The following is a 16,817-nucleotide window of genomic DNA, read 5'->3' on the forward strand; positions in this document are numbered from 1 at the left end:
GACTTTTTGGTCGATTTTATATTCAAATTGGTCATTTTGAAAAGAGTTAACAGTCAAGAACACACAAAGAATTACCGCTCACATTGATAGATCCCCCTCAGCTTGAGAGCGTCTTTCAGCTAATTATTCCGGCCTTATAGCCCATAACTTTACTGCTTCGGTTCAGACTTGCTGCTCTCATCACTACAGCAAGCCGCATTCAATTTCATACATCCCCAGTAATACATAAAGACTTCTCCACATATTGTACTTTTGATAAAAAATAACGCCCCCTTCTGCCTTTTAAAATCTTAACCCACCCTTGGAAAGGAAAACCCACCAAAAAAATCCCATCTGGTCTCCAAGAAGGAAGCAGCACCCCAGCAGATGTGACAGGCATAGCCACCTGATACCTCATTCCCCAATAACCCCAACATATGTAGGCACAAGACAGACGCAAGGAGACGCCCAGTCTCTGATTCCTGTAGAACGACGCTGCAGATTGTTTCTTATTTTGGACAAGAGAGCCAAAACAATGTCTCCTATTTTCTGAAGATTGCCACATTAAGTGAGGAGTTACGTTTAAATACCCTTTGGGAATCTGCTGGGGCCAAACAGTCAAGGATAATAATGGCCATTAAGTTGGAAAACTATTCTATATTCTTATTCTGATGGGCATACTTTTCTTGCAGCTGCAAAATGGATTCTTCCGTCTTGCTGTGAAGAAATGCAAAAAGTTTCAGCCGACTAGAATTAACAAAAAATTAGTTCCTTCTGGTCGGCATTAGCCAATCTGCTGATTTGAGCAATTTGCTAATGATTTATGATGCAGATTTTCTTAAACTGCTATGCACATTCCTTCTGCTGCAAATGGAAATACCTGCAGTGATAAAGTATACGGCCCTGTGTCTATTACGGACTATCTTTCACAATGCATACGCCACATGGCATTACCTTCCCATGCCATCAGAATTTGTGTGCTAACGGCACGCAGACACTTTCCTAACCGTTTCACTTCATACCATTTTTATGCCTTGATATCTGCATTGCAGCAACATTTAGATCTATTATAAAAGCTGTGGTCAGAACAGCATGAGATTTGATTTCAAACATCTGAATAGGGAGCTATCATGTTTGTGGCTGGTGTTAAGAGGAGGATGCAAAGGACAGGGTGAAGCGGAGAAGGCTGGCTTGAGGACGGGACAAGCCAGAAGAAGAAGAAGAATGGGGGCTATTATTGTCATGTCCAACAGTTCTGTTATTATGATAATGCTTTGTACAGTATGAGGTTCCTCTCGGTGAATGAACTGTACTCACATGAGATATTAACGGTTCTATACATTTATTCCCCAAAACCACAGTGTGAGTGGAAGCTGGTATTTGTTTCGTAAAGCCTTTTTACACAGAGATTGAGCAATACCACAAGCAACAAAGACCCTCCTCCATGCCTCCTTTTTTCCATTTGCATGAAATTAGCCAACAGCAGCGTAGCCTCATTGTGTGATTTCAGATGACATGCAGACGAGGTAGGAGGTATAATAAAGCAGCATCGGGGGGTCTGGTGTGACATTTTCCTTAGGTGTCGACTCGAGTAGCACATTGGAAACAACAAAAGGAAGCGGGGCAGTAATACTTAGTGCATGCTTTCCAGTTGTATGTCCTAAAAAGATTGTTTGACCAAACCTCCCCTCTAGAATTAAGAAAAACATTTTTATAATTAGTTTCATAGTTACTCCGTGAAAAACAGCATTTCAGTCTTGGTAGTGTTTTTCAGGATATAACTCCAAAAGAGTATAGACAAAGTCCCGACTCGACAAAACTGTCTAGAGGTTTTCGTATCAGCAAACAAACAAAGTAAAAACAAAACAAAGTAAAAACACACGGGAGAAAACGTGACCTCCGGACGGGCATGAAAGAGAAGTTTGAAATGTTCAGCCTGTTCTAATCATTCTTGTCACGTTCAGATTACACGTCGAGTTGGATCATTTGTTTTGCATTACTGACCAAAATAATCAAACTCGCCCCTGTTGACTGAACTCAGCATTTTGCCGTCTCCATTTGGACACTGTTGTGGCTGCTGCTGTCTGATTTCTGTTTTAACAAACTAAATGAATGAAATGCCCATTTGGCATCAGCTCTGCCCCTTCGTCTGCGTTAGAGCACTTCATTCTGAATTGAGAATAAACTGCCAATCTTTCTGAGCAGATCACTGAATTCATTGTTATTTAATGTTAGTAAGAGCACTTTAAACTATTTAAAATTGTTATTGTGCTTGTTCATAGACCAGAACAGTTCAATAATTTAAAGAAAAAAGATCATTATTTCATCGCCTCAGCAGTGCAACGAAAGGGGGGGAGAACATTGGCTTTCATCAATGCTGCCAGTGAGCCAGAGGAGTCTAAACTGTCCTGGATGCACAAAAGAGGGGAGGAATAGCCTTCCTACTGCTTGTAAAGAACCTTGGATGTGATTGAGCTTATCTGGAAGGTGCAAGGATGCAACATTTTCCAGCTCAGCATCTCTGTGGCCGTCTTTCCGTCCAGCGCTAAATCCTTCACCCCCCCCCTCCCTTTCTCTACATTTCTGGCCTTCCTGGATGAGTTACCATACAAAAAAAAAAAGATTTCCCATACCATTCTAACTATACACTATACATCAACTTGGTATCTGGTTTGGAACGGAACAGCTGGCAAAGAGGCAATTTTCTCCCACAGTGGGGAAACTGCAAGTACAGCACTATTTCTGTTTGACTAAAGGGAAGCAGTGAAGCACCAAAGTGAACATCAGGCCGCATAACTTAAACTTCAGTTGTGGTATGTTCCCTGGCTGACGCCATCGGGAATGCTCATGGCTGCGACATTAGTCCATTAGCACAGATTGTTTGACAGCGACGAACCCGGGACCGGGACCGGGCCAAGTGTGACGCTGTGCTGTGGGAAGGCATGAGAGTGGATTCCTGGCCAGTAAAAGCTTATGGCTGGAAATGGCCCAGACCCTGCATATACAGATTGCTGAGTGGACCAACCATTAGATGATTGTCTCTGAAGTTTGTGAAGACACTGAGAGTTACTACGTCTCAAATGTTTCCCCTGCAGGGCCAAAATAATGAGATCTTCGTCAGTGTCTATTGTACTACGTCCACGGTACTTTATAAAAATGCTATTTGCATTGTGACTGTGCAAATGGAGCTGACAAACTTTTTGTGCCTTGAGAATAATAGGAATTCAGATCAATTATAGTGTTTCAGCTTTTCTTTTGCCCATTTTCTTTTGACAATTAAACCGTTAAAGCAAATTCAATTGAAATCAAAGTTTGAACAAAGTCGTCTTTAGATCCTTGCCGTGACTGACGGTTAGATTTAGCCAGCAGCGGTTATATCTGGGAAATGTGAAAGTTGAAGCTCTGTGAATGGAAGGGGGGGACATCTCTGTGTGCTATTACATGTTTTCAGCTGAGTTTAACACACACGTTGTGTGTTGTGTCGAGATGTATTTGAACCAACTCTGGAAAAATCAGAGAACCCTTTAAAAACAATTTTTTTGTTAATTGTTTGCATTTACACTCTTTGACATTCTGATTGTGATGTCATCATTCAACAACCCCGAATATGATTACTCTGAGAATTTGCATTTGATTTTTAGAACATTTTAGACTTAGGAATGATTAACATCATTTGACTGAATAAAGAGAAATCATTTAAAACATGTTTCTTGCTCCCAGACTCTCCTACGCTCTTTGGCTTTAATTTATTCAAGAAGAGTTAATGGGTAGATTGTGAAAGAACAGATGTTTTAATAAAGGAAGACATTGGTTGATATTATTTCTTTCCCATAATTTAAATCACATATTCATTTTGATATGAAATGAGAAAACTAATTCAAACCAAAACTTGGCAGTGAAAATGCATCTTTTATTTGAACGATGAATGATTGATCAAAAACACAGGAATGGTGGGAGACTGTCTCCCACCACCAGAAATCAGGTGGTATTTATTACTTAATGTGGCAGCAGGTTTAAAGTAACGTCATCATGGCAGCTGTGGGTGCAACAATACAATAATTGATGAGTGGTTGTCGCATTGGAGACACTCTTTACTTTGCAAATGGAACATTTGACTCTTTTGCACACAAGTTTTGTCCGTCCCCCCCCCCCCCACACACACAAAATGCGTGCTTACAAGAAATAAAACCTGACTTGTCAGCGTTGCCCAGAAATGTTTAATTAGAATTAGAAGCCCAATAAGTTGACCCTCCTCCCTCGGTCGGTCTGAGCAGTTACAGAAAGGGGTTCATGCTGAAGGAATCAGGTTCCAATTTATATTTGAGCAGCAACGTAGAACATGCAGTAAAATGTTTGTGGGCATAACAAATCATTTACCTGTTTTTGAGCATGTGTTATTTCTTCCGGGCTGCTTTGGTAAAGATATTTATAAAACATTCATTCATAAAATTACTAATGAACAGAAACAGGCATGCATGTAATGCATAAACGGAACAAATATGGAATGTAAAGTGCGATAAACGCTTCATCTCCAGCTGTACATCGTGGAGAAATAAATAGTGTTCATTTAGGCTTCTAAAGTCCAGGGCTCCATTTTACTCTCACAACACAATCACCTGCAGATCAATGAATTCAATCAGTAGGTGATCGATATATTTGACCAGAAAAGGAGAAACAAAGATTCTCTTTGCAATGGAAAAAAAAAAAAAAAAAGTGCTCTGGAATCTATAGGCAGACTTTCCAGTAAACAAGATCTGATATTTATAGCAAATCATGTTCGATGGGAATAGTCTCTATTTCTCATGCTATTGGCCTGTTTGCTTAGCTTGGACATCTGACACCGGAGACGGTTTTTGAAAGCAGCAAGAGGTTTCTGATGATATGACCACTTCAGCCCCTTCACTCTATATAAAAACAACTAAAACACAGCTGTGGATGGGCTGCTGTGTGCTCCAGAAGAAGGTCACCGGCCTTGCAGCAGTTTTCCATCGCATTCAAAGCACGATGGATGAACTGTAGGAGTTTATTGTGTTGTGAGTGAGTGTGAAAATATCAGACACGGGGAGGGGATAGGGAATATTTCTTTATAGAACTCAAGAGAATTGTGTCTGTTTGATTTGCAGTGATTGCTTTGCAGTGATGAAATAGTGCGATACGTCGGCACGACTGACGCCACACAGCTGTTCATATTTCTGCAGGGAAATGACAAAAATGTTTGCGTTATGGAGGAGCTGCTTGATTTCAGGAGTCTAAAGGGCACAGCAATGGGTAAAGGCATTTTTGAAGATGTGTCAGATGCAATTGACGAGATGAATCCTAAGTGGGACAAGCTGGGTGGAATTACAATTGATCAGTTTGTGTCACAGCTTTACGAACACAAAAGGTGTCAAACTTCATCTCTTCGAAACACAACTACGCGACTTCTGTGTTGCACCCTTCTCTACATTGTCCAAAGTCAAGGATGCTTTTTCAGAGGCCAAACTTTCCTCTAAAAAGGGGAAATATATGTCTGTGAACAGCAAAGGAGGTTCTGTTTTTGGTGGCCTTCATCAAGACACTGTGGAATTAGTAGTGGGCAAACAGATTTGTTGTATATTCAATAGCTCTGGATCTAGATCAAGAAGAATCCGCCATTATAAATCACAATATAGGGAGACGGAGGTGGTCTGCGCTCTCCGAGTGCTTTTCTAGTTTACCTACATTGACTGATTTTGTTAAATTAACTCTAATGGTGGCCCAGGCAGTCGAATACTTTCTGTATGTGACCCTCGGTGGAAAAAGCAGACGTAAATGTTTGAGGTCGTCTTGTCTGCAAGAAAATGTATGCATGGATGGAATTCTCGTTAAAACTGCAACAGTTATCACACACTGTCCTTATCGTTTATGCTCACTCACCACATCTCCAGAGGTGGTTTTGTTCTTAAGAGCATCATCAATGTAAACCATCTGTTTATATTTCTTGATTACTGATGTGAGCGCTTTAGATACCGAAGTGCTGTTGTTAGAGTAAGTAATGATGCATCTTAAAATAAGCCAATCAGAGTAATTAAAAATATGCTTGAAGAGCGGAGACGCCCGAAAAAGGTGTTAAAAACGGGGTGTTTTTAATTTTCTCAACTCTGTAATGTCATATCCCTTTTAGGTTTGCACCTGCAGAATGTTTGTTTAAACTATCTTGTTAATATTTCTGAATGACTATTTTGCAGAAGAGCGATCCAACAGCAGAACATGTAATGTTGTCCGCCTCTGAAAGCAGAATCAGCTCTATGGATTAGTATATACCAGTAGAATTCTTCACGTTTGCATAAACTATCAAACAAATATTGATCACATATAATTGAATCTTTATCAAAGCGTTATGCGCAGAGATGGCTCAGCTCCTTATTCTCATCTTTTGCTGAGGTTGCATTTGCCTCATTTCTACAAAGGATATGGTGAATGAAAGATTAGCATAACCCGAAGTTAAAACAGTCCTACAGTGAGTTGAATCATTAAGTTGTTTGACAATCCTGAATGGATGGTAAATACTCCTCTGTTTGCTCAGTCGGTTAGAAGCCTTGTTAATACTGGACGGCCTGTGCTGAGATCTTCCCTATGGACGACTGGAAGATCTCCCCACCAGGAAAAAAAAAAGAGACGCTTTCCTTTCTCAAATGAGTTATCATTCCCAAAGGTAGAAGGCATATTTATAGCGTCTTTTGTTGTTGTTTTGGAGTCATTATAAATCTCAGCTCCCAGGATCCGTGTGTGGTCATCGAGTGCAATCCTCACAACGGTTTTGATAGCTGGCATCAGATGATAAGAAGCTGCTGCTGTGAGTAATCATGAGATGAGGTGATGAGTGGCTGTTCCAAAGCATCACTCCTGTGTCTGAGAGGTCACACATTCTGCTAAGAGACATGTTACCACAGTAGAAAAATAGTAGTTTGAGGCATTGTGATAATGTGAGAAACGTTTTGGAGGACTTGCCAAATGGAAGAAAAAAATAAACTTAGCACGGAAGTTTGTAAATAAGTCCCAAAATAAGGCCGACAACATAGGTCTCTTGACATTGGCCAAACCTCTGCAAGGAGGGAGATATTTTCCATCCTGAGAACAGCTGTTAACTATGAGATCCTTGTGCAGCAAAGAGAAGCAGGGACTTCCATAGACGATCAAAATGTAGTGTTTTAATTAGATTTTTATTTTTTTTTATCTTTCCAGGGAGAGTAGAGCTACTAATCGAACTGGAAAATATGTTGAAGATGTTCACGAAGCATCTTTTCTATTCCTGCAATACAAATGATTCATATAAAAGAAGAAGACACAGCATCTGCTATCAAACAAAAATCTGTGGTAAAATAATTAAATTAAAAACAAAGAAAATCCAATTTACTTTGGAATGTATAATTATGTATAGTATACAAAAGACACACAAGCCGTTATCACCATAAATGAGTAACATGAAACAATTTACCCATCAAGTGTTCACTCAGGTGCTGCTTGCTGGAATCCAGCCCAGCATCAATGACCTTGAATCAGTCATCTACGTGAAATGTCCGTCAGGTTTGTCTAAAATATTCGTAATACACAATCTCAGGAGTACCTGAGGCATATCCTTTCATATAAATAGCAGTTAGGACATTATAAACGGTGCAACCCAAGAAAAACAAATCTGTGTTTTTTGGATGTCACGGAGCACGGTGAGTACAGCCAGTTGGAGCAGAGAGAAACTGAGTGGAAGTTCAAATTCTTTCATATTTGTAATAGATGCAGTGAGTGTGGGGAGGGATATTAAACATATCAGTGATAAATGTGTTGCATATATGTATATTTTAGTTATCTGCTGCATGTGCAGTGACTATGCATGTGTGTGATGCACTCTTTGTCTGTATTTGTCATAAAGACTGCGCTCAGAAAAAAATAGTCCGATGTATAAAATCCCACAACGCAGCAACAGACTTTAGTTTTGGCACAGATTGAATAAACAAGATATAAATGGCTGCTTAATGATGGCTTCCTGATTAGATGATGGATTTTGATCCAGAGCCTCTTTTTAGTGGGTTTCCCCCCCTATTTACAATCTGTCATATTCAAAGACAGAGTAGTATAGAGGTTCTCATCTAACTTTTGGTCAGTGTGTATTTTTGAAAATGCTAAACTATTCCTGGAGTGAATGAAGCATATTATGCTTTCTTCATCTTATTTAATCATCTGAAGTTATTAATTTGGCATAAATCCTAACTTGAATTCATGAAAGTTTCTCAAAACTCTAATTACTTCCTTTTCATAAAACTGATCTCAGTCCTTTTCAAGGTTATATTGAGAACACTAATTACTGAATTGCCTTATATATCTTTAAAAGACTAGACTATTGGAGCAGAAGAATAATTATCCTGATATTATTTGCTTGCCTGTCAAATAATAAACACGGGAGAGATTTCAACTTCTTTTTTTTAACCCCTCTTTGTTATGTTGTTCCTCCTTTGGAAGTCTTTTTACGCAATTTTTTTCTTGCTGTTCTTTCCTCTCACCGATGTGCTCTTACGAAGCTCATGGAATAGATCAATTCTCTGGATCACAGCACTCAGGAACAGCTCATTTCAAGGAATGCTTGAAAATGCCACATCTTAATCTAATCTGTCAGACAAGGTTAGATAACATAAATTGATGAAGAAAGCAGATGATTAGTGGTAAACTGGTTTCAGTGAGAAGGGTTGGAGATTGAATTCCCACCAGCACAAAGATTCCTGTTGCTCTGCTGATTCAGACATTTCCTCTCATCATTCCTCTTAAATGCAAAAACGTTTTTTTTTAATGATTGTAAATATATTAAAGTTAGTTTTTCCTTTGCATATTAGTCCGATCCATGTCTGTACCGTTTTGAACTCGCTGTTCTCTCCCTCTCCAGCACTGATTCCCAGTGTAGCTCCACCTTACCATTGACCTTGACACCTGCTTCCAGTATTTCCAGCATCATTATCTTATCATTTTGCTTGCCTCCTTTCCATTAAGTATTTGGGTACCTGTTCTGATAGTTTTCTTGGCTCCCTGTGGCGGTATTGATACTGAAATAAAAAATGTTCTCACTGAGGATTATGCTTCGAAAGGGAATTGATTCATTTCATTGTTTGCACAATCCTCAAACTGGAGGACTGCTAATTACGTCGTTTATTGTTCAAGACCACATACGAGTCACACACGAGTACATACAGCGGACATGTGGAAGGAAATCGTACTGAAACAAACTGAATGGGGATGAGGCCTGCATGCAAGATAGAGCTCATTTGAATAATTCTAAATTAATCTATGACTCTAGGTCAAACAATTGTATGATATCACTTTAAGATTTTAAAGTTTAAGAAGTGTGTTTGACTGACCTTTCCAGGTCCACAGAAGCTGTTGACTTGTGGTTTGTTTTTTGTGGTTTTCCTCTGCTTGTTTCTATTGAGGTTTGATAACCGTTAGCAGACTTGATCACAATCTGAGCTATGTCCTTTGGGCCTTTATCCCTCAGTAGATGTTTATCATACCATCGCCAGCTTTCAACAGGTTAAAGACAGCTATAAACATTGTATTTTAAGTTTTAGATCTCGTCTAATGCTTTCCACAAGAAGTATATTTACAGATATCCTCTATAACACCCTTTAAGCCGCTCTGACTGCTGCTATGATGATAATAAACAAAAGCCCATGGGATATATTAGCTTGGTTTCCCTTAGGAGCAACAGATTCTTGAACAGCATCCGGCCTCAAAATACGGAAATTCTTAAGTTTGTTAAGCATCTATGTTTCAAGACTGATAAAAACAAAAAACAAAGTCTTAGAGAAGCTCATGCTGTTTGAATTGCAGCCATGTACCGGCAGAGAATAAGAACCTTTCGCTCTCTGTCACAGGCACAGCCTCACATCACAGAGGGATGATGAGTCAAGCACTTTTCCTCTGTTGCTTTAGAATGAGATTCCACTCTCCCCCGTGGACAACAGTGTGACCTCTCATGCTTTGTGGTTCACAATAATATTTCCTCAGCGTGATGCTCTCAGCTGCACAAGCTCTGTGCAACAAGTCAACAAAGATTTGTAGTTTTTTTTTTTAAACCAATGAACTCAGTAATAAATTATTCCGTACAATTACACAGAATGAGGGGAAAATGTGATCCCGTCTCTAACGAGAGTACATACACAGGCACTTAGGCTACATGTTTGTATTCAAAACAGTAGCCCATCGTGCTGGGGTATCTGGCCTCGTGCTCTAAGGGGAATCAGTGCACGTACATGAACAGTCTGGAATGTAAGGTCATATAAATAGCTGTGTTTCTGACTTCCTATGTGAAAACTAGGTGAACAGGGTGAAATGGAGAAAGTTGATTTGCTGTGGAGACCCCTCAGCCCCAGACCATGATAGCACAGAATTAAAATGGAATCAGCATGAGGTACGTGAAGTCGAGGTTTAGTTAGTTTAGCAGTAAATGTAAACATTTAGCATTTAATAATGGCCTGTAAAAAGAGTCTTTTCAGACATTCAGGTATTTCTGCATGCCCAGGAGGGTTCCTTCAACCATATGTATGGTTGAAGGAACAATGTATCAATTTTTAAAGTCTCCCACTCTCCCTTGGTGTAATGTTTTTGCTCATAAAGAACTAGGGCATTTTGATCAGACCACTGAATCTGATTCACAATTACCTTTTGAGAAGCAACACTCGCTATATGAAATCAGGACAAAGGACAGTGGGAGGCTTTTGTGTTTACTCGGCTGATCTCTCCTCATTTGGTTCAACAAGGTAAGATCCCAGGAAGCCCTGAATGTGCATAAAGAGTGACTAATGTGAGCCATAAAATGAAATTAACACAGTGTGAACAACCTGTCTGTATATGGAACTGCACTGAACCCTTCCGTGTCATGTTATAGTGATGAAGAAGGAAAACCAAATTGTTTTGAAGACTATAAACACTGGATAACACTTGTCTATAACCGTGTTGCTTTTGAACTAATGGGGAAGAGAGCAGAGCGGATTGTGGTGCTCAGCAGAGCCTCAAATAAATCGACTGTCACGGGTTGGATAAGAGGCAAAACGTCTTCCAGCAACCCTCATCAAGTCCAGTTGACTCTGTTTTTTTGCTACACTGTCAACTCATGTTGTTAAAAGCGCCGAGCAAAAAGTGAACCAAGACTTGGCAAAGTGTGGCCAAACCTCAAATCGAGTGTGAATTGAATGAAAATCCAAATACAGTACGTTATTATGCAAAGATATTTTGTGGTATACATTCTGTGTTGATTAGTGTGGCCCCAGAATCTTACCACTAACACCACTAACCACTTCACCACCATGTTGACCCTGTCAATAAAACAAAGACGTAGTCTGCTGTGTAGGGTCGAGCTTTTCCCGTCTCCAGTAGGTGCTACTTTAGAAAAGCTTGTGCAACATAGCAGACTCCATGAAGAATGTCTTGCTCCCTTTGCAAAATAAAAAAGATCAAAAGAAGACTCTTTACAATTAATGGCAACACAATTCTAAATTTGTAGCGATAAAAAAATATATGAATATGCCCAACCCAACATGAACAAACAGGAAGGGTTGTGCATTTATCTTAAATCCTGTGCCAAGATCCGATGTGGATGGAACATCGGAATCTTTTCATATTTCATTTTCTTCATCTATACCCCTGAAAGATTCTAAATCCTACATTCTGTGCATAAACTATTCCAACTCATGAAACAGGCTATCACAAATCAATACTGGAAAATGCTTTTATATTGAAAGTACCGGTAATGGATCTTTGGGTTGAAGGGTGCTTTCAACAGAGAAAGACGCTAGTTCTATAGTTTTCTTGGATTGCTAAGAGCAGTGGGTCTGGGTCATCCAAGTCCACCAGAGGCTAAGTTTAGGAATCTAGACCATCCATAATACACCAAGTAAACTCCATACAGGAAAGACACTGTGATGTTGACAAACGTTTGAAGGGAAATTCCACACGCTGGCTATTTCTAAATAAAATGACAAGCTGTTGGCTGAGAGTTCATTATTCTTGATTCCATGTCCTCACATAAACCAAGCAGTGGCAGCGTCGTTAATGCACGAGCTCCGTACAAGCGCACAAAGCTGCACATCAATAAACATAAAATGGAGCTCCATTGAAAACCACTTTCTACGCTCTTTTAAATGTTGCTCAGTCTAGTAATTCCTTCGACCAAGTCCGATTATAGAAAACATATACTCCCGCTCTCACTCCCGCTTTGCAAGCACAAACGCACAGTCGGTTGCTTCCTTCAGTGGCTGCAATGATATGTCGTCAACTCTATTTACATTTCAAACGTGTTATCTATTTTAAGTTCATCCGTTTCTTATATGAGCTTTCTTATTTTATTTGACTAGTACTATAACGTGAGCATTACTAAATGTATGAAATCATCAGTTGAAGACTAAATCAATAAATCAAGTTTAATATACAAAAGTGAATAGATGAAATAAAAGTCGGGCCTTTTGCTCAGTCTTCTCTAGGAAAATTAGTTCCGCTTCGTGTTGCAAGCAGATTGAAAGGGCTTTTGATCCAACTGGGCTCCAGGTGCTTGCATAAAACGTTTTTAACTTCACTCAGCATGTCACATCTAATGCAAAATAACCACACAAAACACCCAATAGTGTGAAGTGAAGGAAAAGTTCACTCTCAAAATCAGATTCATATTTTCCACTCATCTGTGGTGCTATTTGTCCGTCTGGAATGATCTGGACTGTTTTCTTTTCATATCACTGAGCACTGAGCAGAAAGGAATGTGGAAGGGAGGATAACTAGTGAAACTAGCTAATGCTGTAGTATGGATTATTTGACTAGATCAAGTATTTATACTTGATAGGCAGCTTCTAACCTACCTCCATTATATTTAAGTGAAATAAGATATCTCCACTGCTGATGGCTTCAAAGCTTGACACTTCATACCAAAATATTCTAAATGGCTATGAAGGAATACAGGTAAGATGGAAAATATGTATTTTTAGATTTGGACTGAACAGAAAGTTCTTTTGGTCAAAACACATATAAAAAAAAGAGCTGCTATAATGTTTTATGGATGCTTTGAAAAGTTCCTCTGATGAAAATGTAATCTTTCAGATAAAGACAAAGCTTTGAAAAGCCTTGTGGGAGATGAATAGAATAATCATGTTTAAAGAGAGAGTAAAAGAATTCCTTCAACATACAAAACAATTTTAGGCCCATTATCCGCAACAGTTGAGCGGCTTCCCGATTCTTTAATTTATTATTAGAGAAATAATTACTTGTCAATGGCATGAAGGAGAACAGCAATTAAACATGTCAGATAAGAGCTCTGCTATCACAATAAAGCTGACAGCTTTGAAGAACACTGATATTATGTGCTCCACATCGTAAAGGCAACTGTCAAAAATGACAGAGGATTCCATTAAGGCCCCTCAGAGACACTGTCTGAGCTCAGCTGTTCCGTTGGAACCTGAAATAAAACTGAAAATGAACATCCAAAGTAGATATTTGGGGGGAAAAAATAGATTCAGTGATTACCATCAACTTACACAGTTTAATTCATGCAGGATCAAAGCAATTTTAAATAATTAAAATATCTCCATGTCCACAGAACGACTGCTGCATTAGCACCCCACATAAGGAAGTGCGTAGTAAAACAAATTGGGAGAAAACACAGTTAGAAACATTAGTGGGCAATGAGCTGCTGCATGTTTCCCATTAGATTTGTAATTTCTCAACTCATTTTCTACCATAATTGGAATCTGTGAGAGATTGATAAAGAAACAATTTATTCTATGAGATTTTTATGTTGGTATCCATCGATCTGAAAATGCTCACGATACATCCTAAAGTAATTAAAACACACATGCACACACACGCACACACACACACACACACACTGCGATCTTCTCTCTGTTTTAATTACTGTCATTACAGAAAACAGTGCAGAAAAGAGTTCGTGTTGTTTCCTCCCACTTGGTTTCTCCCACCCACAGACTCTCACTGCGTTTGGGAGCAGTTTCCAGGCCTCAATCGTTAAATAATCTGCCATGTGAGCTCAGATCTGCACTGGTCTGACAGCAAGAGCGACAGCTTTGCAGCGTTGCGTTATCACATTTAGATATAATCTTTTAAAATGAAGGATTTGCAGCAGCAAAAAGTTGAATAATTTTGCATTTTATTTAGTTTTCTACAAAGTAGTTTGCACAAGTATACAGGGAAAAAACAAGTCAACAAAGCTGTCAGTTCTTTGAAGCTCTGGCTGGTCAGCTAACTTAAATGTTCTTTTTACAATAATAGGCATCATGATTCATCAACTAAATGACATGCATAATTAACAGTCAGGTTTAATGAAGAGCTTCAGCGGCTGACAAGTTCCTCTTGATTGGACAATGAGGGCAGGAAGCACGACTCCAATCAGCAGTCTGACACCACTGGAACGCGTTGCTTTGTAGTCCACGCCCCTTTTGGCTGGAGCCACTCACGAGCCGGAGATCACCTCCTGCAATTTGCATAAGTAGTTTACACAAATGTACACAAATAGGTCCACACCGTGAGGACACTGTGGGGGCCGTAACAGGTATCAGACAGTGCTGACTGCAGCCTCTCTAGAGTCTAGAGACAAACTACCGGTAGTCATTTGAAATCAGACAAAATAGGTGAGATGATGAAGTTGGTGAATAAACGTCTGTATGCAAGACAATTGGAATCGTCTCGTCTACAAGAAAATGGATGGAAGGACATCTATTTGCCTAAACCACTTCTGACTTTACATTTTCTGTGGTGTTATTTCCATTCATTGGAAAAAAAAATCATTAGAAATCCACTTCCTGTTTCAAACAGGACGCTCAGAGTAAAGTCAGTTGTAGTGAATTTCTTTTAAATAGGTGCCAGTGTGTCTTAAGGAGGAGAAATGGTTTTTTTTCCCTGCCTAATTGAAATGCCACAGATGTCTGTGAGAAACCACAAGACCTGGGGACAAGGGAACAGCACAGCCGTGGCTTCTGTGTCTCTAGGAGATTGTCGTGATGATAAAGAAACGCTTCTGTGTTTCTGTGCTGCATACAGGGTGCAGCACAAGGCAGCAGGAATGTGCCCGAGTCTGACTAATAGAAAAACAGCAGGAAGCCGTGAAGCAGAAAGTAAAAGGAGCACACCATCCACAGCTGATTTGTAGTCTTTACTCTTGGCAGCAAGTCTAGTTTTACACCACTGAATACATTTTAGCAGTATTTTAGGCCTTCAGCTACAGAGATACAGCTACGTCTGTCAAAGTTGAACTATTTTAGCTGTTTTTTTTGTGTGCTATTTTTCAAGTAAACAAAAAAACAAAATACTCACCATAAAAAGTAATTCTGAGATGTGGGCTCAATGCGTTCCACAGTCTGCTGGGTAAAACATCGATGGTCAGAAACTTTGCCCCCTGTGGTAATTAAAACCACTAATAGTGGTAATAGTATTTGAGCTAATTAGGTCTGCTTGTTATGACTGTGTATGAAACAGGCAACACAAAGAAAATTAACACTCAAAACTATTGATGTGGAATAGGTGCAGCTTGAGTTGAATTACAAATAGAAGAAATTAAAGGCAAGGGTCATGCCATGTGTTGGCTGTTAGAGGGTGTATTTTAAAGATTTACACAGGATTGTGGAAACTTTGAAAGGGCACTGTCACTGAAACATGCTGAGAAGCGCCGCTCAACTGGATGGACACCATCAAAAATCTAGAGCCAAATTATTCCTTGAATGAACTAAATCAAAAGAGCAATGCAGATTGATTTAATTGGCAGATTAATGGAAATTCAAACAAGTGATCTAATCAAAAATGATACTGAGTAATTAATGCTTCTTGTTTAAGCTCACTGGGATCCCAGTAAGCCACACTCCAATTTGTTCCAGCAGCTTCATCAGGGAATATGAAAAGAAACATCAAGGGCTCATCATACGCCTTGTTTTTCTTGCTTTACTAAAACTCCAAGTTGCAAAGTATTTAAGAAGTAAGGTGGATAAATGTTATTGTAAACTAAAAATACATTCACCTGAAATGCATTTCACACAATGCTCCCTTTAATCCCTGGCATGTCACCTTTGCCCTCTCATGTTTTTTGAATTGACTCTGCGCCATCTCTCCAGCTTTGTGTGTCCGTCACGCACACAAAACATTTCCTTCCCGCCTTTGTTAATGTCCCTCATACGAGGCGAATAAACAGGAATCATTGGCTGAGATGGATGCTGCACTCTGCAGATGAGATGACTCGATGGGGGAAGAAATATGTCTGTTGAAATTCCTGACATGATTTGAGCAGGTAAATTTTGCCTGAGATCAGATTGTGACTGTAAGGCAGCAGCAGCAGCAGCAGCTGAGATGAGAGAAGTGACACAAGAGTACATTAAACAGCAGCAAACAGTGTTGGACAGGCACTTTAATTCACTTTGTGATGTCATAATCTAATATTTATAACGGCAAAGGATACAAAAACATCTGATTAAATACCTTTTGCAAGGAGAGTGGCTTTAAAAAAAAGATGTGGCCATAAATTGTTTCTCTCTAAAAAGCCTCACTCTGTCATGTGCGACTAGATAGTCTTCCCTGCGGATCTATGCTGCAGGCTTTGCACCAGGCCTCTATCCTATTTACCAATATAGCGCCTACAAAGAAACACAACAGTTGCTGCTTGGAAGTGATGAACCTATACAGACAATGCAAGTGTTAAAACAGGTGTTAGAAGACCATTAAAAACCACATTTTCTCAACAGGGCATGTCCAACTCTCACCAGAAATGTGACAAGGCCCCGTAACGCTTTTTTACACATACTTTGATCATCAGCCCCAGAAAAACCATTCACTGGTATGTCTTGCTTGAGTGG

The sequence above is a fragment of the Brachionichthys hirsutus genome, chromosome 6, assembly GCF_040956055.1.
Source record: "Brachionichthys hirsutus isolate HB-005 chromosome 6, CSIRO-AGI_Bhir_v1, whole genome shotgun sequence".
Taxonomy (NCBI): domain Eukaryota; kingdom Metazoa; phylum Chordata; class Actinopteri; order Lophiiformes; family Brachionichthyidae; genus Brachionichthys; species Brachionichthys hirsutus.